At 54.5% G+C, this 26,324-nt stretch overlaps 3 non-coding genes across 3 annotated transcripts; 1 reads left to right on the top strand and 2 right to left on the bottom strand.

The window, feature by feature from the left end:
* Positions 1-11,909: 11,909 nt before the first annotated feature.
* On the bottom strand, positions 11,910-11,982 carry trnar-ccu (transfer RNA arginine (anticodon CCU)). The gene has a single exon. It is a non-coding gene; the product is annotated as a tRNA-Arg (tRNA).
* Positions 11,983-12,750: 768 nt separating this feature from the next.
* trnar-ccu (transfer RNA arginine (anticodon CCU)) lies at positions 12,751-12,823 on the top strand. Its single transcript has one exon. It is a non-coding gene; the product is annotated as a tRNA-Arg (tRNA).
* A 12,630-nt stretch (positions 12,824-25,453) lies between these two features.
* trnar-ccu (transfer RNA arginine (anticodon CCU)) lies at positions 25,454-25,526 on the bottom strand. Its single transcript has one exon. It is a non-coding gene; the product is annotated as a tRNA-Arg (tRNA).
* Between the last annotated feature and the right edge of the window lie 798 nt (positions 25,527-26,324).

Below are 26,324 nucleotides of genomic sequence, written 5' to 3'. Positions count from 1 at the left end.
GGCGGGCCTTGTCTGCGTACTGGGGGACCCACTGGGCGTAGTATGAAAAGAACCCCAGGCAGTGTTTCAGGGCTTTTGGGCAGTGCGGGAGGGGAAATTCCATGAGTGCGCGCATACGTTCGGGGTCGGGGCCTATTATCCCATTGCGTACTATGTAGCCCAGAATGGCTAGCCGGTCGGTGCTAAAAACGCACTTGTCCTCGTTGTACGTGAGGTTCAAGGCTTTGGCGGTCTGGAGGAATTTTTGGAGGTTGGCGTCGTGGTCCTGCTGATAGTGGCCGCAGATGGTTACATTGTCGAGATACGGGAACGTGGCCCGCAACCCATGTTGATCAACCATTCGGTCCATCTCCCGTTGGAAGACCGAGACCCCGTTTGTGACGCCAAAAGGGACCCGTAGGAAATGGTATAATCGCCCGTCTACCTCGAAGGCTGTGTACTTGCGGTCACTTGGGCGGATGGGGAGCTGATGGTAGGCGGACTTGAGGTCCACGGTGGAGAAGACTTTATATTGGGCAATCCGGTTGACCATGTCGGATATGCGGGGGAGAGGGTACGCGTCTAGTTGTGTGTACCTGTTGATGGTCTGGCTATAGTCAATGACCATCCTTTGGTTCTCCCCTGTCTTCACTACTACCACCTGCGCTCTCCAGGGACTATTGCTGGCCTGGATTATGCCCTCCTTTAGTAGCCGCTGGACTTCAGACCGAATGAAGGTCCGGTCCTGGGCGCTGTACCGTCTGCTCCTAGTGGCGACGGGTTTGCAATCCGGGGTGAGGTTCGCAAACAAGGACGGGGGGTTGCACCTTGAGGGTTGCGAGGCCGCAGATAGTGAGTGGGGGTATTGGGCCACCGAATTTGAACGTAAGGCTCTGTAGATTGCATTGGAAATCTAATCCCAGCAAGGTGGGGGCACAGAGTTGGGGAAGGACGTTAGTTTGTAGTTTTTGAACTCCCTCCCCTGCACCGTTAGGGTAACTATGCAGAATCCCTGGATCTGTACGGAGTGGGATCCTGCAGCTAGGGAAATCTTTTGTGCGCTGGGATAGGTGGTCAAGGAACAGCGTCTTACCGTGTCGGGGTGTATAAAGCTCTCCGTGCTCCCGGAGTCGGCTAGGCATGGCGTCTCGTGGCCGTTTATTAGCACCGTTGTCGTCGTTGTCTGGAGTGTCCGGGGCCGAGCTTGATTGAAGCGAGACATGGTTGTAGTAGTGGATTGGGGTCCGTTGTTGCCGTCCGAGATGGCGTCGGGGATGGACAAAATGGCCGCCCCCATACAGCGCACGTGGCTGGGGGGTCACAAGATGGCGGCGGGGGTGGACAAAATGGCCGCCCCCACGCGTCGTACAGGTCTGGGGCGGTCCAAGATGGCGGCGCCCCTCCTCCCCTCGTGGTGGCCGGGACCCAAAATGGCGGCGTCTGTGGGTCGCACATGGTGCGCTGGGGGGGGCTGGGGAGCGCTAGGGCCGCTAGCGCTAGGATCGCGAGCGCTAAGACCGCGCGGAGCTCCCTCACCGGGGACAGCAGTGGTCGGGGCCCAAGTAGGTGGCGCCGGCGGGTCAGGCGTGGGGCGCGGGGTGGGGGTTAGTGGGGCGTTAGGGACGCGCAAAACTCCCTCCTCTCCGTGGAGAGTGTTGGCCGGGACCCAAAGCGGTAGCGCCGGCGGCGGGTCATACATGGGCTGCGGGGAGGGGGGTTGGGGAGCGTAGGCGGCGTGCAGGGCTCCCTGTTCTCCCGGGACCGCGGTGGTCGGGACCCAGAGCGGCTGCGCCTGCGGGTCGTACATGGCGTGCTGGGGGGGTTGGGGCGCGTAAACGGCTTGCAGGGCTCCCTGTTCTCCCGGGACAGCGGCGACCTCGCGGGACCGGCACACAACCGCATAATGGCCCTTTTTCCCGCAGCTTTTGCAGATAGCTGCGCGGGTCGGGCAGCGCTGTCGGGGGTGTTTCGCCTGGCCGCAGAAATAACAGCGGGCGCCCCCGGTGCGACTCGGCGTTTGGACCGCGCAAGCCTGTGGGGTGTCCGGGGGGGGGGGGTAGGGGGTTTGCTGCGACGGGTACGTACGGGGCCCAATGGGCTGCCGCGCAGTCGGGGCCGTAGGCGCGGGTATTACGCGCGGCCACGTCTAGGGAGGCTGCTAGGGCCCGTGCCTCTGAGAGTCCTAGCGACTCTCTTTCTAGAAGGCTTTGGCGGATTTGGGAGGATTGCATACCTGCCACAAAAGCATCGCGCATTAACATGTCCGTATGTTCGTTTGCGTTTACCGACGGGCAGCTGCAGGCTCGTCCCAAAATCAGCAGCGCGGCGTAGAATTCGTCCATCGATTCTCCGGGAGCTTGCCGTCTCGTCGCGAGCTGGTAGCGAGCGTAGATTTGGTTAACTGGGCGGACATAGAGACTTTTCAGTGCTGCAAACGCCGTCTGGAAATCTTCCGCGTCTTCGATGAGGGAGAAAATCTCCGTGCTCACCCTCGAGTGCAGGACCTGCAGTTTTTGGTCTTCTGTGACCCGGCCGGTGGCCGTTCTGAGGTAGGCCTCGAAGCAAGTCTGCCAGTGCGTGAAGGCTGCTGCCGCGTTCACTGCGTGGGGGCTGATCCTCAGGCATTCCGGAATGATCCTGAGCTCCATAGTCCTTTTTAGGCACGCTTAATAAATTGTAGTGCACAAAGACTCCGTGAGACGAATAGAGTGAAGTCGATGAGGCTTTATTAAGCGTGTCTGTTCCCCCGCAGCTCGATAGTAAACTGGCCTGCGGGGGAAGACTCCGGCTTCTTATACTCCGCCTTCAGGGCGGAGCTAGAGGTCAACGGCCAACCAGGACCCGGGATCTGTCAGCCAATGACATTAGGGCTTCCAGTCCCACATGACCCCCAATACATACTACCACACACGGCCTTCGAGGCGCACGGTCGCCTCTACCACTTCCTTAGGGTCCCTTTCGGCGTCACAAATGGGGTCTCGGTCTTCCAAAGAGAGATGGATCAAATGGTCGACCAGTACGGTTTGCGGGCCACCTTTCACCATCTGCGGCCATGACCAGCAGGACCACGATGCCAACCTCGATAAATTCCTCCGCACTGCCACTCTTCTCAACCTGACCGAGAACAAAGAGAAGTGTGTGTTCAGCACGACCCGGTTAGCCATTCTCGGCTATATAGTCCAAAACGGACTTCTTGGACCCGACCCCGACCGCATGCACCCCCTCATGGAACTTCCCCTCCCCCACTGCCCCAAGGCCCTCAAACGCTGCCTGAGGTTCTTTTCCTACTACGCTCAGTGGGTCCCAAACTATGCGGACAAGGCCCGCCCACTCATCCATTCCATCCAATTTCCCCTCGCGGTCGAGGCACAACACGCTTTCGCCCGCATCAGAGCAGACATCGCCAAGGCCGGGATGCGCGCAGTGGACGAGTCACTGCCTTTCCAAGTAGAAAGCGACGCTTCAGACGTCGCCCTTGCCGCCACTCTAAACCAGGCAGGCAGACCCGTGGCATTCTTTTCCCGCACCCTTCATGCCTCTGAAATTCGACACTCATCCGTCGAAAAGGAGGCCCAAGCTATCGTTGAAGCTGTGCGGCATTGGAGGCATTACCTGGCCTGTAAGAGATTGACTCTCCTTACGGACCAACGGTCGGTAGCCTTCATGTTCAATAACACACAGCGGGGCAAGATCAAAAATGATAAAATCTTGCGGTGGAGAATCGAGCTCTCCACCTATAATTACGAGATTTTGTATCGCCCCGGTAAAGTCAACGAGCCCCCAGACGCCCTCTCCCGAGGTACATGTGCCAGCGCACAAGTGGACCAACTCCGGGCCCTACACGACAGCCTTTGTCACCTGGGGGTCACTCGATTGTACCATCTGGTCAAAGCTCGCAATCTGCCCCACTCCGTTGAGGAAGAAAGGACAGTCACCAGGGACTGCCAGGTCTGTGCGGAGTGCAAGCCGCACTTCTACCGGCCAGACCGTGCGTGCCTGGTGAAGGCTTCCCGCCCCTTTGAACGCCTCAGCGTGGATTTCAAAGGGCCCCTCCCCTCCACCGACTGTAACACGTACATTCTCAGTGTGGTCGATGAGTACTCCAGATTCCCCTTCGCCATCCCATGCCCCGATATGATGTCTGCCACCGTCATCAAGGCCCGCAGCATCATCTTCGCTCTGTTCGGTTTCTTCGCCTACATCCACAGTGTTAGGGGATCCTCATTCATGAGCGATGAGCTGCGTCAGTTCCTACTGAGAAGGGGTATAGCCTCCAGCAGGACGACCAGCTACAACCCCCGGGGAAACGGGAAAGTAGGGCAGGAGAATGGGACGGTTTGGAGGGCCGTCCAGCTGGCCCTACGGTCCAGGAACCTCCCAGCCTCTCGCTGGCAGGAGGTCCTCCCTGACGCTCTACACTCCGTCCGGTCACTATTGTGCACCGCCACTAATAACACACCCCATGATCGCGTTTTTACCTTCCCCAGGAAGTCCACATCTGGGGTGTCGCTCTCGACTTGGCTCACAGCTCCAGGACCGGTCCTTCTCCGTAGGCACGTCCGACTCCACAAGGCGGACCCCTTGGTGGACAGGGTTCACGCCAACCCTCAATATGCCTACGTTGAGTTCCCTGACGGCCGCCAAGATACTGTCTCACTCAGGGACCTGGCACCATCAGGTTCCACCCCAACACACCCCCCCCCCACCCATGCGCACCCTCCCCTCCCACCGTGCCGCCAATATTGACCCCACCAGACCAACCACCCCCCCCCTCCCCTTTTCCACACAAGAGGACGAAGAGGACTTTGGCATGCTGCCGGAGTTCCCCGGTGACTGGAGCATCAGCACCGCCACCACCGCCAGCGGTGCCACCTCCACCACCGCCAGCACCGACTTCGCCGCCACCGTTACGCCGCTCCCAACGAAGCACCAAAGCACCGGACCGGCTGAACCTTTTTTTTTTATTAAATATTTTATTGAAAATTTTTGGTCAACCAACACAGTACATTGTGCATCCTTTACACAATATTATAACAACACAAATAACAATGAACTATTTTATAAACAAAAAATGAATAAATAATAAATAACAAAAATGAAAACTAGCCCTAATTGGCAACTGCCTTGTCACAAGTAACACTCTCCAAAAATATAATTTAACAGTCCAATATATAATTATCTGTAGCAACGACCTATACATACTATACAGTATATATTAACAACCCTGAGAGTCCTTCTGGTTCCTCCCCCCCCCCCCCCCCCCCCCCCCCGATCCTGGGCTGCTGCTGCTGCCTTCTTTTTCCCATTCCGTCTATCTTTCTGCGAGGTATTCGACGAACGGTTGCCACCGCCTGGTGAACCCTTGAGCCGACCCCCTTAGGACGAACTTAATCCGTTCCAGCTTTATAAACCCTGCCATGTCATTTATCCAGGTCTCCACCCCCGGGGGCTGGCTTCTTTCCACATTAGCAATATCCTGCGCCGGGCTACTAGGGACGCAAAGGCCAAAACATCGGCCTCTCTCGCCTCCTGCACTCCCGGCTCTTGTGCAACCCCAAATATAGCCAACCCCCAGCTTGGTTCGACCCGGACTCCTACTACTTTTGAAAGCACCTTTGTCACCCCCATCCAAAACCCCTGTAGTGCCGGGCATGACCAAAACATATGGGTATGATTCGCTGGGCTTCTCGAGCACCTCGCACACCTATCCTCCACCCCAAAAAATTTACTGAGCCGTGCTCCAGTCATATGTGCCCTGTGTAATACCTTAAACTGAATCAGGCTTAGCCTGGCACACGAGGACGACGAGTTTACCCTGCTTAGGGCATCTGCCCACAGCCCCTCCTCGATCTCCTCCCCCAGCTCTTCTTCCCATTTCCCTTTTAGTTCATCTACCATAGTCTCCCCTTCGTCCCTCATTTCCCTATATATATCTGACACCTTACCATCCCCCACCCATGTCTTTGAGATCACTCTGTCCTGCACCTCTTGTGTCGGGAGCTGCGGGAATTCCCTCACCTGTTGCCTCGCAAAAGCCCTCAGTTGCATATACCTGAATGCATTCCCTTGGGGCAACCCATATTTCTCGGTCAGCGCTCCCAGACTCGCGAACTTCCCATCCACAAACAGATCTTTCAGTTGCGTTATTCCTGCTCTTTGCCACATTCCATATCCCCCATCCATTCCCCCCGGGGCAAACCTATGGTTGTTTCTTATCGGGGACCCCCCCAAGGCTCCAGTCTTTCCCCTATGCCGTCTCCACTGTCCCCAAATCTTCAGTGTAGCCACCACCACCGGGCTTGTGGTGTAGTTCCTCGGTGAGAACGGCAATGGGGTTGTCACCATAGCCTGTAGGCTAGTCCCCCTACAGGACGCCCTCTCTAATCTCTTCCACGCCGCTCCCTCCTCCTCTCCCATCCACTTACTCACCATTGAAATATTAGCGGCCCAATAATACTCACTTAGGCTCGGTAGTGCCAGCCCCCCCCTATCCCTGCTACGCTGTAAGAATCCCTTCCTCACTCTCGGGGTCTTCCCGGCCCACACAAAACCCATGATGCTCTTTTCAATCCTTTTAAAAAAAGCCTTCGTAATCACCACCGGGAGGCACTGAAACACAAAGAGGAATCTCGGGAGGACCACCATCTTAACCGCCTGCACCCTCCCTGCCATTGACAGGGATACCATATCCCATCTCTTGAAATCCTCCTCCATCTGTTCCACCAACCGCGTTAAATTTAACCGATGCAATGTGCCCCAATTCTTAGCTATCTGGATCCCCAGGTAACGAAAGTCCCTTGTTACCTTCCTCAACGGTAGGTCCTCTATTTCTCTACTCTGCTCCCCTGGATGCACCACAAACAACTCACTTTTCCCCATGTTCAATTTATACCCTGAAAACTCCCCAAACTCCCCAAGTATCCGCATTATTTCTGGCATCCCCTCCGCCGGGTCCGCCACGTATAGTAGCAAATCGTCCGCATACAAAGATACCCGGCGCTCTTCTCCTCCCCTAAGTACTCCCCTCCACTTCTTGGAACCCCTCAACGCTATCGCCAGGGGCTCAATCGCCAGTGCAAACAATAATGGGGACAGAGGGCATCCCTGCCTTGTCCCTCTATGGAGCCGAAAATATGCAGATCCCCGTCCATTCGTGACCACGCTCGCCACTGGGGCCCTATACAACAGCTGCACCCATCTAATATACCCCTCTCCAAAACCAAATCTCCTCAACACCTCCCACAAATAATCCCACTCCACTCTATCAAATGCTTTCTCGGCATCCATCGCCACTACTATCTCCGTTTCTCCCTCTGGTGGGGCCATCATCATTACCCCTAACAACCTCCGTATATTCATGTTCAGCTGTCTCCCCTTCACAAACCCAGTTTGTGGACCACCCCCGGGACACATTCCTCTATTCTCATTGCCATTACCTTGGCCAGGACCTTGGCATCCACATTTAGGAAGGAAATAGGTCTATAGGACACGCATTGTAGCGGGTCCTTTTCCTTCTTTAAGAGAAGCGATATCGTTGCTTCAGGCATAGTCGGGGGCAGTTGTCCCCTTTCCTTTGCCTCATTAAAGGTCCTCGTCAGTACCGGGGCGAGCAAGTCCACATATTTTCTATAGAATTCGACTGGGAATCCATCCGGTCCCGGGGCCTTTCCCGCCTGCATGCTCCTAATTCCTTTCACCACTTCTTCTACCTCGATCTGTGCTCCCAGTCCCACCCTTTCCTGCTCTTCCACCTTGGGAAATTCCAGCCGATCCAAGAAGCCCATCATTCTCTCCCTCCCATCCGGGGGTTGAGCTTCATATAATTTTTTATAAAATGTCTTGAACACTCCATTCACTCTCTCCGCTCCCCGCTCCATCTCTCCTTCCTCATCCCTCACTCCCCCTATTTCCCTCGCTGCTCCCCTTTTCCTCAATTGGTGTGCCAGCAACCTGCTCGCCTTCTCCCCATATTCGTACTGTACACCCTGTGCCTTCCTCCATTGTGCCTCTGCAGTGCCTGTAGTCAGCAAGTCAAATTCTACATGTAGCCTTTGCCTTTCCCTGTACAGTCCCTCCTCCGGTGCTTCCGCATATTGTCTGTCCATCCTCAAAAGTTCTTGCAGCAACCGCTCCCGTTCCTTACTCTCCTGCTTCCCTTTATGTGCCCTTATTGATATCAGCTCCCCTCTAACCACCGCCTTCAACGCCTCCCAGACCACTCCCACCTGGACCTCCCCATTATCATTGAGTTCCAAGTACTTTTCAATGCACCCCCTCACCCTTAGACACACCCCCTCATCTGCCATTAGTCCCATGTCCATTCTCCAGGGTGGGCGCCCTCCTGTTTCCTCCCCTATCTCCAAGTCCACCCAGTGTGGAGCGTGATCCGAAATGGCTATAGCCGTATACTCCGTTCCCCTCACCTTCGGGATCAATGCCCTACCCAGCACAAAAAAGTCTATTCGCGAGTAGACTTTATGGACATAGGAGAAAAACGAGAACTCCTTACTCCTAGGTCTGCTAAATCTCCATGGGTCTACACCTCCCATCTGCTCCATAAAATCTTTAAGTACCTTGGCTGCTGCCGGCCTCCTTCCAGTCCTGGTCTTCGACCTATCCAGCCCTGGTTCCAACACCGTATTAAAATCTCCCCCCATTATCAGCTTTCCCATCTCTAGGTCCGGAATGCGTCCTAGCATCTGCCTCATAAAATTGGCATCATCCCAGTTCGGGGCATATACGTTTACCAAAACCACCGTCTCCCCCTGTAGTTTGCCACTCACCATCACGTATCTGCCCCCGTTATCCGCCACTATAGTCTTTGCCTCGAACATTACCCGCTTCCCCACTAATATAGCCACCCCCCTGTTTTTCGCATCTAGCCCCGAATGGAACACCTGCCCCACCCATCCTTTGCGTAGCCTAACCTGGTCTATCAGTTTCAGGTGCGTTTCCTGTAACATAACCACATCTGCCTTAAGTTTCTTAAGGTGTGCGAGTACCCATGCCCTCTTTATCGGCCCGTTCAGCCCTCTCACGTTCCACGTGATCAGCCGAGTTGGGGGGCTTCCTACCCCCCCCCCCCCCTTGTCGATTAGCCATCACCTTTTTCCAGCTCCTCACCCGGTTCCCACGCAGCTGTATCTCCCCCAGGCGGTGCCCCCCCGCCCATCCTCTCCCATACCAGCTCCCCCCTCTCCCCAGCAGCAGCAACCCAGTAATTCCCCCCTCCCACCCCCCCCCGCTAGATCCCCCGCTAGCGTAATTACTCCCCCCATGTTGCTCCCAGAAGTCAGCAAACTCTGGCTGACCTCGGCTTCCCCCCGTGACCTCGGCTCGCACCGTGCGACGCCCCCTCCTTCCTGCTTCTCTATTCCCGCCATGATTATCATAGCGCGGGAACCAAGCCCGCGCTTCTCCCTTGGCCCCGCCCCCAATGGCCAACGCCCCATCTCCTCCACCTCCCCTCCTCCCCCCATCACCACCTGTGGGAGAGAGAAAAGTTACCACATCGCAGGATTAGTACATAAAACCCCTCTTTGCCCCCCACATTCGCCCCACCACTTTGTTCGAACGTTCTTTTTAATAACCCGCTCATTCCAGTTTTTCTTCCACAATAAAAGTCCACGCTTCATCCGCCGTCTCAAAGTAGTGGTGCCTCTCTCGATATGTGACCCACTGTCTTGCCGGTTGCAGCATTCCAATTTTTATCTTCTTTTTATGAAGCACCGCCTTGGCCCGATTAAAGCTCGCCCTCCTTCTCGCCACCTCCGCACTCCAGTCTTGATAAACGCGGATCACCGCGTTCTCCCATTTACTGCTCCGAGTTTTCTTCGCCCATCTAAGGACCATTTCTCTATCCTTAAAACGGAGGAATCTCACCACTATGGCTCTGGGAATTTCTCCTGCTCTCGGTCCTCGCGCCATCACTCGGTATGCTCCCTCCACCTCCAACGGACCCGCCGGGGCCTCCGCTCCCATTAACGAGTGCAGCATCGTGCTCACATATGCCCCGACGTCCGCTCCCTCCACACCTTCAGGAAGACCAAGAATCCTCAGGTTGTTCCTCCTTGCGTTGTTTTCCAGTGCCTCCAACCTTTCCACACATCGTTTCTGATGTGCCTCCTGCGTCTCCGTCTTCACCACCAGGCCCTGTATATCGTCCTCATTCTCGGCTGCCTTTGCCTTCACGACCCGAAGCTCCCGCTCCTGGGTCTTTTGTTCCTCCTTTAGCCCTTCGATCGCCTGTAGTATCGGGGCCAACAGCTCTTTCTTCATTTCCTTTTTGATCTCTTCCACACAGCATTTCAAGAACTCTTGTTGTTCAGGGCCCCATGTTAAACTGCCACCTTCCGACGCCATCTTGGTTTTTGCTTGCCTTCCTTGCCGCTGTTCTAAAGGATCCACTGCAATCTGGCCACTTCCCTCTCCTTTTTCCATCCGTATCCAGGGGGGATTCCCTTCTGGTTTACCGCACAGTGTTTTTAGCCGTCAAAATTGCCGTTGGGGCTCCTATCAAGAGCCCAAAAGTCCGTTTCACAGGGAGCTGCCGAAACGTGCGACTCAGCTGGTCATCGCTGCACCCGGAAGTCGCCGACCGGCTGAACCTTTGACGGACTCCGGACAATCAACATGGACTTTTCTTTCCCTACCCCTGTACACAATTGCGCTAATTGTATATAGTTTCACGTCACCCCCGCCGGACTCATTTTTAACAGGGGGTGAATGTGGTGAACCACTGTAATAGGAGATGTAAGGTAGGACCTGCGCTACAGGTTCGCCGGTATCTCCTGCTGGCTGACTCCGCCCACGGAGAACTGTATAAATATACATGACCTCCAGGGCCCTGCCATTTCGCCAGCTGCAGCAAGAGGCCACGCATCTGGCTGTAATAAAGCCACAGTTGTACCCAACTTTAGTCTCTGTGCAATTGATCGTGCATCAGAGTCAAAACGTTAGCTCCCTTCTCTCTCCATAGATGCCGTCTGACCTGCTGAGACTGTCCAATATTTTGTGTTCAATGTGTTCATGGATAACACATCTTTGGACTGTGGGAAGAAACCGGAGCACCCGGGGAAAACCCACACAGACACGGGAGAACATGCAGGCTCTGCACAGACAGTGGCCAAAGCTGGGAATCGAACCCGGGTCCCTGGCACTGTGAAGCCACAGTGCTTATCACTGTGCTACCATGCCGCCCAATACAGATGATGGCTCCAGATGTACATCTAAACTTGGTAGATAGGGCACAGGCAATGCCATTTGAATCAGGAAGAGTGATGAAGCTACTCTGGAACAGCTTCCTTGCTTGTTGGAGCTGAGCAGCTTGTGTGCCCGTCTGATTGCGGCTGTATACCTGCAACTTAAAATGCTGCCTCCTACGCATAAAATGTGCAAACATACCTCCGAAAAGATTCATGGCTTCACATCTTACATCATCCTCGCCATCAGTGTGAGGCTCTTGGGACAGGAAATGGGCAGAGACAGCCCAAAATGAACAGAACACATGTAAAATCGGCATGGCCCCTTTATGAAAACAGATTCTTCAGACTCCCTCTGCTGGTACTATTCCGTACAGTAAGTGCACATGAACAATATGCACATTGGAATTTTAATACACTACAGGTGGCAAATGACCACTGTACCAACCTGCCACCCCAATACAGAGGATGGCTCCAGATGTGTATCTAAGCTTGGTAGATAGGGCGCAGGCAATGCCATTTGAATCAGGAAGAGTGACGAAGCGACTCTGTGACAGCTTCCTTGCTTGTTGGAGCTGCCATCCAATTGCCTCGATGCTTTTATTGAATCTGCTTCCTTCAGCTCACTGTGGCCATGGGGATTATTGAAGAGAGCAGATTGGAGCTGGAATGAATTTGAATGGAGAGGTTCTGAGGAGCCAGCGAGAGAATGTTTCAAAATACACACACCACCCCAGATGGGACTTGAACCCACAATCCCTGGCTTAGGAGGCCAGTGCCTTATCCATTAGGCCACTGGGGCTACGTGCTGCTCTGCCTCAATCAAATCACAATTGAAACTAGGCTGCCGATGGGGACCGAACATCTCTGAAATGGAATCTGAATGTAATTTATGGTCATGTGTACCGAGGTACAGTGAAAAGTATTGTTCTGCGTAGTCCACAAATGGTCAGCACGGCAGCACAGTGGTTAGCACTGTCGCTTCACAGCGCCCGGGTCCCAGGTTTGATTCTAGGTTTGGGTCACTCTCTGTGCAGAGTCTGCACGTTCTCCCCGTATCTGCGTGCGGTTCCTCCGGAAGCTCCGGTTTCCTCCCACAAGTCCCGAAAGATGTGCTATTAGGTAATCTGGACATTCTGAATTCTCCCTTAGTGTACCCGAACAGGCGCCAGAGTGTGGCAACTAGGGGTTTGCCACAGTAACTTCATTGCAGTGTTAAGGTAAGCCTACTTGTGACAATAAAGATTACCTCAGAAAAGATTGTTCCATGCATGAAAGAAAACACAGAACATGCATAAGTCACAATGCAATGAATTCTTGGAGCCATCAACAACAACAGTCTGCATTTATCTAGCCCCTTTAATGCTCCAAGGCTCTGCTCAGGAGCTGGTTCCAATGAAATACAGATTGTTTAGCTCAGTTGGCTGGAGAGTTGGGATGAATTTGTTTCATGGATCTGCCAAAGAGCCAGTACGGACACAGTTGGCTGAATGGCCTGTCAGATTCTCAGCAAATTAATCAACTATCAATCAATCAATCAATACCTCCAAATGTCTCAAGTTTCCATGTGGCCCCAGTGGCCTAATGGATAAGGCACTGGCCTCCTAAGCCAGGGATTGTGGGTTCGAGTCCCATCTGGGGTGAGGAATGTTTTTGGGGTGGCAGTATTGTTAGCACTGCTGCCTCAGAGCTCCAGGATTCCTGATTCAATTCTGCCCTTGTGTGACTGTCTGTGTGGAGTTTGCACTTTCCCCCACCGTGTCTGCGTGGGTTTCCTCCCACAGTCCAAAGAAGTGCAGGTTAGGTGGATTGGCCACGCTAAATTGCCCCTCAGTGAACAAAGGTTTAGCTGGGGTTACTGGGTTACGGGGATAGGGTGGATGCATGGGGTGCTCTTTCCAAGGGCCGGCGCAGACTCGATGGGCCAAATGGCCTCTTTTTGCACTGTAAATTCTATCTATCTGTCTAAAATTTACCATCCAGCCACCTCAGGAAGAGATACAGAGAGGTGATCAAACCGAGGTCAATGATTGGTGTTTGAAGTAGCATTCCGATCTAAAGCACACAGGGGGGAGAAAGGTGGAGAGGTTGGGGGAGGGAATTCAAACAGACCGCGTGCAGGACAGAATATTATATGAGATCAATTCTTTGCCAAGAGTTGGTTTGGTGATGTGGGTGGGCTGGTGACAGCAGATTTGATCGAGAGGGGGGCAGTACCCAGGGAGCAAGACCCCTTGACTATCAGCTGGCACGGCCGGGCAGAGTGTTGGGTATCAGAGTGTTGGGTATCAGGGTGTTGGGTATCAGGGTGTTGGGTATCAGGGTGTTGGGTATCGGGGTGTTGGGTCTCGGGGTGTTGGGTATCAGGGTGTTGGGTATCAGGGTGTTGGGTATCAGGGTGTTGGGTATCGGGGTGTTGGGTCTCGGGGTGTTGGGTATCAGGGTGTTGGGTATCAGAGTGTTGGGTATCAGGGTGTTGGGTATCGGGGTGTTGGGTCTCAGGGTGTTGGGTATCAGGGTGTTGGGTATCAGGGTGTTGGGTATCAGGGTGTTGGGTATCAGGGTGTTGGGTATCAGGGTGTTGGGTATCAGGGTGTTGGGTGTCAGGGTGTTGGGTATCAGGGTGTTGGGTATCGGGGTGTTGGGTATCGGGCTGAGGCACCGGGATTCGGTTCTCATGAACAAGAGGGCGCGAGGGGAGATTCGGGAGCAACTAGAAAAATGATACGAGTTCAGCACTGGGACAGCAGGAATCTCAGAGGAGGTTTAGCCCAGTTACCGAGGGGGATGGCGGGAAGCAACGGAAGCAGCTGATTGGATGTGGTCTCAACCCTCATGGCCAGCGGCTTAATGAAGAAAATCACAAGTCAATCTTCGTCATTCTTCACACATTGTTGGAGATGAGGGCTGAGGGGGAGAGATGATATTTCGTGGAGGAGAAGTGGCTCTCATTGCGTTCCAGGATGAATAGAGGCCAGATCTAGCCAAGAGGAGTACCACCTGATAGTGTCCTCAGGTGGGTATCAGTGCGCGTTGAACCTCATGGACGGGATGGTACGGTCCTAGCCTCCTGAGCCAGGGAGAGCGGGTTTGAGTCCCCACTGGAGTGATGTCCAGTTAAAGATCGACACCATGGCGTTTTCAGCAGTGTGTGTAATGGATGGGGTCAGGGTCCTTCCTTTGGATTCCTGTATTTCCCATTTCTTTGACTTTGTCGCTATCATTTTTGATCCATGGATATTTAATGGAGAGGCACCTTTAAGTTGAGCAGAGGAAGTGAGTAGGGTAACGCGGAGAGAAGGCAGGAACGTGAGCTTAGTGAGTGTCAGAGCAGCCATGGGCTTATTAAATGGCAGGACAGGCTCGAAGGGCCGAATGGCCTCCTCCTGTTCCTATTTGTTATGACCTTCTGGAAGGGACAATTTGCAAGGCGCAGAAGGAGGGGATTGGGATGAATTTGTTTCATGGACCTGCCAAAGAGCCAGTACGGACACAATGGGCTGAATGGCCTGTCAGATTCTCGGCAAATTAATTCACCTGAAATGTTACCTGTTTCTCTCACCTGAAGCAGCCTCTCCTGTTATTTGAATCCCCTCTCCAGATGCAGAAATCTGATCCACAATTTAGCAATAAATCTTTACACAACACAGCATTGACCCATTCTTTCTGTCCAGTCTGGTAGCTTCTCCTGAAAGGTTGGCTGTGCAGGGTTTGAGTTTGATTGATTTATCTACTGTCCCGTTGCAGGAGAATGGGGGGGGGGGGGGGCACAGTAGTGAACTAAGACCAACGCATCACACAAGCTCGCTATCATAATATACACCAGTATATCATGGTGCAGACACACACTGATGGACACACAATGGGACCAATCAACACACACATCACCGCAGCCAATCACCAGTTAGAGCACACGCACTATAAAGTCACGCATCAGAGTTCCCGCTCATTCGGAGTTGCAGCTAGCTAGGAGGACAGAGCTCACAGCCTGCAACACAGACATTCACCGTGTGCTGAGTGCATCGACTGTTTAGGACAAGGCAAAGGTCTTTAGTTAAAGCTAGTATCGTGTTAACCCACAGTCAGAGTGTGTTAAACTGTTAATGATTCAATAAAATAGTGTTGCACTATTTCAAGTGTTGGTGACCTGTATGTGTTCCACGGATCCAGAACACCCAACACAACACTCGCCACCCTCCCATTGATTCTGTCTACACCTCCCGCTCCCTCAGGAAGGCAGCCAGCATTGTCGGAGACCCGACCCACCCAGGCTTTGCCCTCTTCCAGACATAGGAACAGCTTCTTCCCCACAGCTACAAGACTCCTCAACGACTCCCCCTTGGACTGATCTGTTCCCTGTAAGAACACTGTTCACGACGGCCTATGCTGCTCTTGCTCATGTATTTGCTTTGTTTGTCCCCTTGTTCTGCACTGTAACCGATCACAATTTGTCGATGTGCTTTGTCGGTTATTCTTTTTGTCTACTGTGTACGTATTGTGTACATTCCCTTGGCCGCGTAAAATGCATCAGGCAGTCAATCAGTCAATCCCTCGCTACCATGTAGCTCCAGTGGCCTAATGGATAAGGCACTGTCCTCCTAAACTAAGGATTGTGGGTTCATGTCCCATCTGGGGTGGAGCTCATCTTTAAACATTCTCCCTCTGGCTCATTTAACCCCTCAATTCAATCTCAATCTCAATTCAAATTCACTTCAGCTCCAATCTGCTCTGTTTTTAAAATGATTTTGAGTGCCCAATTCATTTTTGCCAATTACGGGTCGATTTAGCGTGTTCAATCCACCTACCCTACACACCTTTGAGTTGTGGGGGCGAAACCCACACAAACACCGGAAGAATGTGCAAACTCCACACGGACAGTGACCCAGAATCGAACCTGGGATCTCGGCGCCGTGAGACTGCAGTGCTAACCACTGCGCCACCGCGCTGCCCTTCCAATCTGCTCGCTTTGAAAATCCCCACCACTTTAGTGAGATGAAGGAAAAGCAGATTCCCGAAGAACAATTGGGTAAACGCTGGAAGATAATCTTTGCAAGGTGAAGAGGCCGGGAGTGGGATGGCTGGCACAGTGGTTAGCACTGGGGCCTCACAACACCAGTGATCTGGGCTCAGTTCTGAACTTGGGTTCAGCTCTGGCCTTGGGTCAGTGCGAGGTGGAGTTTGCACTCCAACCCCTTTGCTCTTTCCAGTCTCTCGTACTGAAGGGCAGTGCAGGCTCAAAGTGCAGATGGCCTACTTGAAGAGAGCAAGCTTGTCGCTGAAGTGAATTTGAATTGAGATAAAGTTGACACAGGACTGTGATGAGCCAGAGGGAGAATGTTTAAAAATAAGAACCACCCCAGATGGGACTCAAACCCACAATCCCTGGCTTAGGAGGCCAGTGCCTTATCTATTAGGACACTGGGGCTACCTTGGGCACGAAGCCAATGTAAGAGCAATTGACAGCTCTGAAATGCGTTACGCTTCTCAAATTTCAAGGTGTGAATAAAAGTAAATGACTGCGGATGCTGACAAAGAGTCTGTGGTGATCCACTGTATTAGGAGATGTAAGGTAGGACCTGCACTACAGGTTCGCCGGTAGCTCCTGCCGGCTGGCTCCGCCCAGGGAGAACTGTATAAATATACATGACCTCCAGTGCCCTGCCATTTCGCCAGCTGCAGCAGGAGGCCACGCATCTGACTGTAATAAAGCCACAGTTGTCCCCAACTTTAGTCTCTGTGCAATTGATCGTGCATCAATTTATTACAGTCAGATTTTCCACAGAATGGATATCCGAATCAAACCCGATCGCCTGCAGCTGGATCCGCACTCGCCCGACGCCAGGAAAGACTTTACTCACTGGCTAGCATGTTTTGAGGCCTACATCAATGCGGCGGATCCCGCGCCAACGGCGGCTCAGAAGATAAACGTCCTGTACTCCAGACTGAGCTCCAGCGTGTTCCCGTTGATCCAGGACACCACGAATTGCACAAAAGTCCTCACTGCTACTTCTGCGGTCAGCAGAAGCACCCCCGCCAAAACTGCCCGGCCCGCTCTGCCGTTTGTAAAGCCTGCAGTAAAAAGGGCCACTTCGCAGCTGTGTGCCAGGCCCGCGCAGTCGCTGCGATCGCGCCCGCTATCGTCCTCTCCCCCACGCCAGACGCACAATGGGAGCCGCCATCTTCTCCTCCCGGGTCCATGTGCGACCAATGGGCGCCGCCATCTTGTCCACGTGCACCTCATGGGTGCCGCCATCTTGTCCCGACACCGCAATGTGCGCACCATGGGCACCGCCATCTTGTCCCCCACAGGGTCTCCCGACATCCCAGCATCAGAACCGCACACGCTCGCCACCCGAATCATCCGACGGCTACCCATAGCTCGCTTCCTTGATGCTGGACCAATCTCGCCCGCACAACCTGGCTAGCATGTTTTGAGGCCTACATCAACGTGGCGGACCCCGCGCCAACGGCGGCTCAGAAGATAAACGTCCTGTACTCCAGACTGAGCTCCAGCGTGTTCCGCGTCGACGATAGTGAAAATCAACAGCCACGCGACCTCGTGCCTGCTGGACTCCGGGAGATCCGAAAGCTTCGTTCACCCAGATACGGTAAGGCGCTGCTCCCTCGTGGTCCACCCTGCCAATCAAAGGATCTCCCTCGCCTCCGAACCCCACTCCGTCCCGATCTGAGGCTTTTGTATAGTCACCCTCATGGTCCAGGGCGTAGAATTTAGTAACGTCCGCCTCTATGCCCTTCCTAATCTCCGCGCTGCACTCCTGTTGGACCTGGACTTCCAGTGCAACCTCCAGAGCCTCACCCTTAAATTCGACGGGCCCGCACCCCCCCTTACCTTTGCGGCCTCGGGACCCTCAAGGTCAATCCCCCCTCCCTTTTTGTCAATCTAACTGCTGATTGCAAGCCCATTGCCACTAGGAGCAGACGGTACAGCACCCAGGACAGGACCTTCATCAGGTCTGAAGTCCAGCGGATGGTCGTGGACTACAGCCAGACCATCAATCGGTACACGCAGCTCGACGCGTACACCATTCCACGCATATCTGATATGGTCAATCAGATTGCACAGTACCGGGTCTGCCCAACAATTAACCTGAAATCCGCCTACCACCAGCTCCCCATCCGGAAGTCGGACCGGCCATACACGGTGTAGCGCACAAAGACTCCGTGAGACGAATAGAGTGAAGTCGATGAGGCTTTATTAAGCGTGTCTGTTCCCCCGCAGCGCGATAGTAAACTGGCCTGCGGGGGAAGACTCCGGCTTCTTATACTCCGCCTTCAGGGCGGAGCTAGAGGTCAACGGCCAACCAGGACCCGGGATCTGTCAGCCAATGACATTAGGGCTTCCAGTCCCACATGACCCCCAATACATACTACCACATTCACCCCTTGTCAAAAATGAACCCGGCGGGGTGATGCTTCGTATGGTGGTAAGGGTTTACAGGGCTGGTCCTGGGAGGAAAAAAAACATTCACATGGCAATACAGTATTGTACAATTTTGTCCTGTTGCAACTATTTACAGAGGGTATAGGAAGAAAGCAAAATGTTCTTGTGAAAGTCCATATTTAGTTTTAGATCGACGCCACGAGTCGGTCGGGCGGTCTGGTCGTCCGTGTCGATCGCCTCGGCCCCGGTGGTGGTGGTGCTTGTACCGGTGTTGATGCCTCCAGGAGCCTTACGGTTTCAGCCTGGGCTTTATTCTTGGTCGGTGCTGAGGGGAGGGGAACCGATCCTCCTGGGAAGGGGGCGGTCGCGGGGTGCGGCGGTGGCAGGAAGGGGGGGGGGTTGGGTTGATGGTGTCGGGGGGGTGTGCGTGTTGCCGGCGGGCGCCAGATCCCGCAGGGAGACCGTGTCCTGTCGGCCGTCGGGGTACTCCACGTAGGCGTACTGGGGGTTCGCGTGGAGGAGGTGAACCCTTTCGACCAACGGGTCCGCCTTATGTGCCCGCACATGCTTTCGGAGCAGGATGGGTCCTGGGGCCGCCAGCCAGGTCGGCAGCGACGTTCCAGAGGAGGACCTCCTAGGGAAAACAAGGAGACGCTCATGAGGCATTTGATTAGTGCTCGTACATAATAACGACCGGATGGAGTGGAGAGCGTCCGGGAGGACCTCCTGCCACCGTGAAACTGGGAGGTCCCTGGACCGTAGGGCCAGTAGGACGGCCATCCAGACCGTGCCGTTCTCCCTCTCTACTTGCCCGTTCCCCCGGGGGTTGTAGCTGGTCGTCCTGCTTGAGGCTTTGCCGTTACTGAGCAGGAACTGGCGCAGCTCGTCACTCATGAAAGAGGACCCCCTGTCGCTGTGGACGTATGCGGGGTAACCGAACAGTGTGAAGATGCTGTTCAGGGCTTTAATGACTGTGGCCGCGGTCATGTCAGAGCAGGGAATGGCAAAAGGGAAGCGGGAGTATTCGTCCACCACATTAAGAAAATATGCGTTGCGGTCGGTGGAGGGGAGGGGCCCTTTGAAATCGAGACTGAGGCGTTCAAAGGGGCGGGAAGCCTTAATCAGGTGCGCTCCATCCGGCCTGAAAAAATGCGGCTTGCATTCCGCGCAGATGTGGCAGTCCCTTGTGACTGTACGGACCTCCTCTAAAGAGTATGGGAGATTGCGGGACTTGATGAAGTGGTAAAACCGAGTGACCCCCGGGTGGCAGAGGTCCTCGTGGAGGGTTTGGAGGCGGTTAATTTGTGCGTTGGCACATGTGCCGCGGGATAGGGCATCGGACGGCTCGTTCAGCTTTCCGGGACGATACAAAATCTCATAGTTGAAGGTGGAGAGCTCGATCCTCCACCTTAAGATCTTGTCGTTTTTGATTTTGCCCCGCAGTGCATTATCGAACATGAAGGCTACCGAGCGTTGGTCAGTGAGGAGAGTGCATCTCCTGCCGGCCAGGTAATGCCTCCAATGTCGCACAGCTTCCACTATGGCTTGGGCTTCCTTTTCCACTGAGGAGTGGCGGATTTCTGAGGCGTGGAGGGTCCGGGAGAAAAAGGCCACGGGTCTGCCCGCTTGGTTAAGGGTGGCCGCTAGAGCTACGTCGGAGGCGTCGCTCTCGGCCTGGAAGGGGAGGGACTCGTCGATGGCGCGCATCGTGGCCTTTGCGATATCCGCTTTGATGCGGCTGAAGGCCTGGCAAGCCTCTGTCGACAGAGGGACGGTCCTGGTCTGTATTAGGGGGCGGGCCTTGTCTGCGTACTGGGGGACCCACTGGGCGTAGTATGAAAAGAACCCCAGGCAGTGTTTCAGGGCTTTTGGGCAGTGCGGGAGGGGAAATTCCATGAGTGCGCGCATACGTTCGGGGTCGGGGCCTATTATCCCATTGCGTACTATGTAGCCCAGAATGGCTAGCCGGTCGGTGCTAAAAACGCACTTGTCCTCGTTGTACGTGAGGTTCAAGGCTTTGGCGGTCTGGAGGAATTTTTAGAGGTTGGCGTCGTGGTCCTGCTGATCGTGGCCGCAGATGGTTACATTGTCGAGATACGGGAACGTGGCCCGCAACCCATGTTGATCAACCATTCGGTCCATCTCCCGTTGGAAGACCGCGACCCCATTTGTGACGCCAAAAGGGACCCGTAGGAAATGGTATAATCGCCCGTCTGCCTCGAAGGCTGTGTACTTGCGGTCACTTGGGCGGATGGGGAGCTGATGGTAGGCGGACTTGAGGTCCACGGTGGAGAAGGCTTTATATTGGGCAATCCGGTTGACCATGTCGGATATGCGGGGGAGAGGGTACGCGTCTAGTTGTGTGTACCTGTTGATGGTCTGGCTATAGTCAATGATAGGTGGTCAAGAAACATCGTCTTACCGTGTCGGGGTGTATAAAGCTCTCCGTGCTCCCGGAGTCGGCTAGGCATGGCGTCTCGTGGCCGTTTATTAGCACCGTTGTCGTCGTTGTCTGGAGTGTCCGGGGCTGAGCTTGATCGAGCGTAATTGAAGCGAGACGTGGTTGTAGTAGTGGAGTGGGGTCCGTTGTTGCCGTCCGAGATGGCGTCGGGGATGGACAAAATGGCCGCCCCCATACATCGCACGTGGCTGGGGGGTCACAAGATGGCGGCGGGGGTGGACAAAATGGCCGCCCCCACGCGTCGTACAGGTCTGGGGCGGTCCAAGATGGCGGCGCCCCTCCTCCCCTCGTGGTGGCCGGGACCCAAAATGGCGGCGTCTGTGGGTCGCACATGGTGCGTTGGGGGGGGCTGGGGAGCACTAGGGCCGCTAGCGCTAGGATCGCGAGCGCTAAGACCGCGCGGAGCTCCCTCACCGGGGACAGCAGTGGTCGGGGCCCAAGTAGGTGGCGCCGGCGGGTCAGGCGTGGGGCGCGGGGTGGGAGTTAGTGGGGCGTTAGGGACGCGCAAAACTCCCTCCTCTCCGTGGAGAGTGTTGGCCGGGACCCAAAGCGGTAGCGCCGGCGGCTGGTCATACATGGGCTGCGGGGGGGGGGGTTAGGGAGCGTAAGCGGCGTGCAGGGCTCCCTGTTCTCCCGGGACCGTGGTGGTCGGGACCCAGAGCGGCTGCGCCTGCGGGTCGTATATGGCGTGCTGGGGGGGTTGGGGCGCGTAAACGGCTTGCAGGGCTCCCTGTTCTCCCGGGACAGCGGCGACCTCGCGGGACCGGCACACAACCGCATAATGGCCCTTTTTCTCGCAGCTTTTGCAGATAGCTGCGCGGGTCGGGCAGCGCTGTCGGGGGTGTTTCGCCTGGCCGCAGAAATAACAGCGGGCGCCCCCGGTGCGACTCGGCGTTTGGACCGCGCAAGCCTGTGGGGTGTCCGGGGGGGGGGTAGGGGGTATGCTGCGACGGGTACGTACGGGGCCCAATGGGCTGCCGCGCGGTCGGGGCCGTAGGCGCGGGTATTACGCGCGGCCACGTCTAGGGAGGCTGCTAGGGCCCGTGCCTCTGAGAGTCCTAGCGACTCTTTTTCTGGAAGTCTTTGGCGGATTTGGGAGGATTGCATACCTGCCACAAAAGCGTCGCGCATTAACATGTCCGTATGTTCGTTTGCGTTCACCGACGGGCAGCTGCAGGCTCGTCCCAAAATCAGCAGCGCGGCGTAGAATTCGTCCATCGATTCTCCGGGAGCTTGCCGTCTCGTCGCGAGCTGGTAGCGAGCGTAGATTTGGTTAACTGGGCGGACATAGAGACTTTTCAGTGCTGCGAACGCCGTCTGGAAATCCTCCGAGTCTTCGATGAGGGAGAAGATCTCCGTGCTCACCCTCGAGTGCAGGACCTGTAGTTTTTGGTCTTCTGTGACCCGGCCGGTGGTCGTTCTGAGGTAGGCCTCGAAGCAAGTCTGCCAGTGCTTGAAGGCTGCTGCCGCGTTCACTGCGTGGGGGCTGATCCTCTTTATCGGCCCGTTCAGCCCTCTCACGTTCCACGTGATCAGCCGAGTTGGGGGGCTTCCTACCCCCCCCCCCCCCTTGTCGATTAGCCATCACCTTTTTCCAGCTCCTCACCCGGTTCCCACGCAGCTGTATCTCCCCCAGGCGGTGCCCCCCCGCCCATCCTCTCCCATACCAGCTCCCCCCTCTCCCCAGCAGCAGCAACCCAGTAATTCCCCCCTCCCACCCCCCCCCGCTAGATCCCCCGCTAGCGTAATTACTCCCCCCATGTTGCTCCCAGAAGTCAGCAAACTCTGGCTGACCTCGGCTTCCCCCCGTGACCTCGGCTCGCACCGTGCGACGCCCCCTCCTTCCTGCTTCTCTATTCCCGCCATGATTATCATAGCGCGGGAACCAAGCCCGCGCTTCTCCCTTGGCCCCGCCCCCAATGGCCAACGCCCCAACTCCTCCACCTCCCCTCCTCCCCCCATCACCACCTGTGGGAGAGAGAAAAGTTACCACATCGCAGGATTAGTACATAAAACCCCTCTTTGCCCCCCACATTCGCCCCACCACTTTGTTCGAACGTTCTTTTTAATAACCCGCTCATTCCAGTTTTTTTTCCACAATAAAAGTCCACGCTTCATCCGCCGTCTCAAAGTAGTGGTGCCTCTCTCGATATGTGACCCACAGTCTTGCCGGTTGCAGCATTCCAAATTTTATCTTCTTTTTATGAAGCACCGCCTTGGCCCGATTAAAGCTCGCCCTCCTTCTCGCCACCTCCGCACTCCAGTCTCGATAAACGCGGATCACCGCGTTCTCCCATTTACTGCTCCGAGTTTTCTTCGCCCATCTAAGGACCATTTCTCTATCCTTAAAACGGAGGAATCTCACCACTATGGCTCTGGGAATTTCTCCTGCTCTCGGTCCTCGCGCCATCACTCGGTATGCTCCCTCCACCTCCAACGGACCCGCCGGGGCCTCCGCTCCCATTAACGAGTGCAGCATCGTGCTCACATATGCCCCGACGTCCGCTCCCTCCACACCTTCAGGAAGACCAAGAATCCTCAGGTTGTTCCTCCTTGCGTTGTTCTCCAGTGCCTCCAACCTTTCCACACATCGTTTCTGATGTGCCTCCTGCGTCTCCGTCTTCACCACCAGGCCCTGTATATCGTCCTCATTCTCGGCTGCCTTTGCCTTCACGACCCGAAGCTCCCGCTCGTGGGTCTTTTGTTCCTCCTTTAGCCCTTCGATCGCCTGTAGTATCGGGGCCAACAGCTCTTTCTTCATTTCCTTTTTGATCTCTTCCACACAGCATTTCAAGAACTCTTGTTGTTCAGGGCCCCATGTTAAACTGCCACCTTCCGACGCCATCTTGGTTTTTGCTTGCCTTCCTTGCCGCTGTTCTAAAGGATCCACTGCAATCCGGCCACTTTCTCCTTTTTCCATCCGTATGCAGGGGGGATTCCCTTCTGGTTTACCGCACAGTGTTTTTAGCCGTCAAAATTGCCGTTGGGGCTCCTATCAAGAGCCCAAAAGTCCGTTTCACAGGGAGCTGCCGAAACGTGCGACTCAGCTGGTCATCGCCGCACCCGGAAGTCGCCGACCGGCTGAACCTTTGACGGACTCCGGACCATCAACATGGACTTTTCTTTCCCTACCCCTGTACACAATTACGCTAATTGTATATAGTTTCACGTCACCCCCGCCGGACTCATTTTTAACAGGGGGTGAATGTGGTGAACCACTGTAATAGGAGATGTAAGGTAGGACCTGCGCTACAGGTTCGCCGGTAGCTCCTGCTGGCTGACTCCGCCCACGGAGAACTGTATAAATATACATGACCTCCAGGGCCCTGCCATTTCGCCAGCTGCAGCAGGAGGCCACGCATCTGGCTGTAATGAAGCCACAGTTGTACCCAACTTTAGTCTCTGTGCAATTGATCATGCATCAGAGTCAAAACGTTAGCTCCCTTCTCTCTCCACAGATGCCGTCTGACCTGCTGAGACTGTCCAATATTTTGTGTTCAATGTGTTCATGGATAACACATCTTTGGACTGTGGGAGGAAACCGGAGCACCCGGGGAAAACCCACACAGACATGGGAGAACATGCAGGCTCTGCACAGACAGTGGCCAAAGCTGGGAATCGAACCCGGGTCCCTGGCACTGTGAAGCCACAGTGCTAATCACTGTGCTACCATGCCGCCCAATACAGATGATGGCTCCAGATGTACATCTAAACTTGGTAGATAGGGCACAGGCAATGCCATTTGAATCAGGAAGAGTGATGAAGCTACTCTGGAACAGCTTCCTTGCTTGTTGGAGCTGAGCAGCTTGTGTGCCCGTCTGATTGCGGCTGTATACCCGCAACTTAAAATGCTGCCTCCTACGCATAAAATGTGCAAACATACCTCCGAAAAGATTCATGGCTTCACATCTTACATCATCCTCGCCATCAGTGTGAGGCTCTTGGGACAGGAAATGGGCAGAGACAGCCCAGAATGAACAGAACACATGTAAAATCGGCATGGCCCCTTTATGAAAACAGATTCTTCAGACTCCCTCTGCTGGTACTATTCCGTATAGTAAGTGCACATGAACAATATGCACATTGGAATTTTAATACACTACAGGTGGCAAATGACCACTGTACCAACCTGCCACCCCAATACAGAGGATGGCTCCAGATGTGTGTCTGAGCTTGGTAGATAGGGCGCAGGCAATGCCATTTGGATCAGGAAGAGTGACGAAGAGACTCTGTGACAGCTTCCTTGCTTGTTGGAGCTGCCATCCAATTGCCTCGACGCTTTTATTGAATCTGCTTCCTTCAGCTCACTGTGGCCATGGGGATTATTGAAGAGAGCAGATTGGAGCTGGAATGAATTTGAACGGAGAGGTTTTGAGGAGCCAGCGAGAGAATGTTTCAAAATACACACACCACCCCAGATGGGACTCGAACCCACAACCCCTGGCTTAGGAGGCCAGTGCCTTATCCATTAGGCCACTGGGGCTATGTGCTGTTCTGCCTCAATCAAAGCACAATTGAAACCAGGCTGCCGATGGGGACCGAACATCTCTGAAATGTCTCGTGTTTCTCAAAGTGCTCAAAATGAATGGAAACTATTTTCACCCGCCATTGCTAACAACACCCTGAATTGGAATCTGAATTTAATTTATAGTCATGTGTACCGAGGTACAGTGAAAAGTATTGTTCTGCGTACAGTCCACAAATGGTCAGCACGGCAGCACAGTGGTTAGCACTGTCGCTTCACAGCGCCCGGGTCCCAGGTTTGATTCTAGGTTTGGGTCACTGTCTGTGCGGAGTCTGCACGTTCTCCCCGTATCTGCGTGTGTTTCCTCCGGAAACTCCGGTTTCCTCCCACAAGTCCCGAAAGATGTGCTATTAGGTAATCTGGACATTCTGAATTCTCCCTTAGTGTACACGAACAGGCGCCGGAGTGTGGCAACTAGGGGTTTGCCACAGTAACTTCATTGCAGTGTTTAAGCCTACTTGTGACAATAAAGATTACCTCAGAAAAGATTGTTCCATGCATGAAAGAAAACACAGAACATGCATAAGTCACAATGCAATGAATTCTTGGAGCCATCAACAACAACAGTCTGCATTTATCTAGCCCCTTTAATGCTCCAAGGCTGTGCTCAGGAGCTGGTTCCAATGAAATACAGATTGTTTAGCTCAGTTGGCTGGAGAGTTGGGATGAATTTGTTTCATGGATCCGCCAAAAAGCCAGTACGGACACAGTGGGCTGAATGGCCTGTCAGATTCTCGGCAAATTAATCAACTATCA

The sequence above is a fragment of the Scyliorhinus torazame genome, chromosome 29 (assembly GCF_047496885.1).
Source record: "Scyliorhinus torazame isolate Kashiwa2021f chromosome 29, sScyTor2.1, whole genome shotgun sequence".
Classification (NCBI taxonomy): Eukaryota; Metazoa; Chordata; class Chondrichthyes; order Carcharhiniformes; family Scyliorhinidae; genus Scyliorhinus; species Scyliorhinus torazame.
Note: the sequence above shows the minus strand (reverse complement) of the source record. Positions and strands in the feature narration are given on the sequence as shown.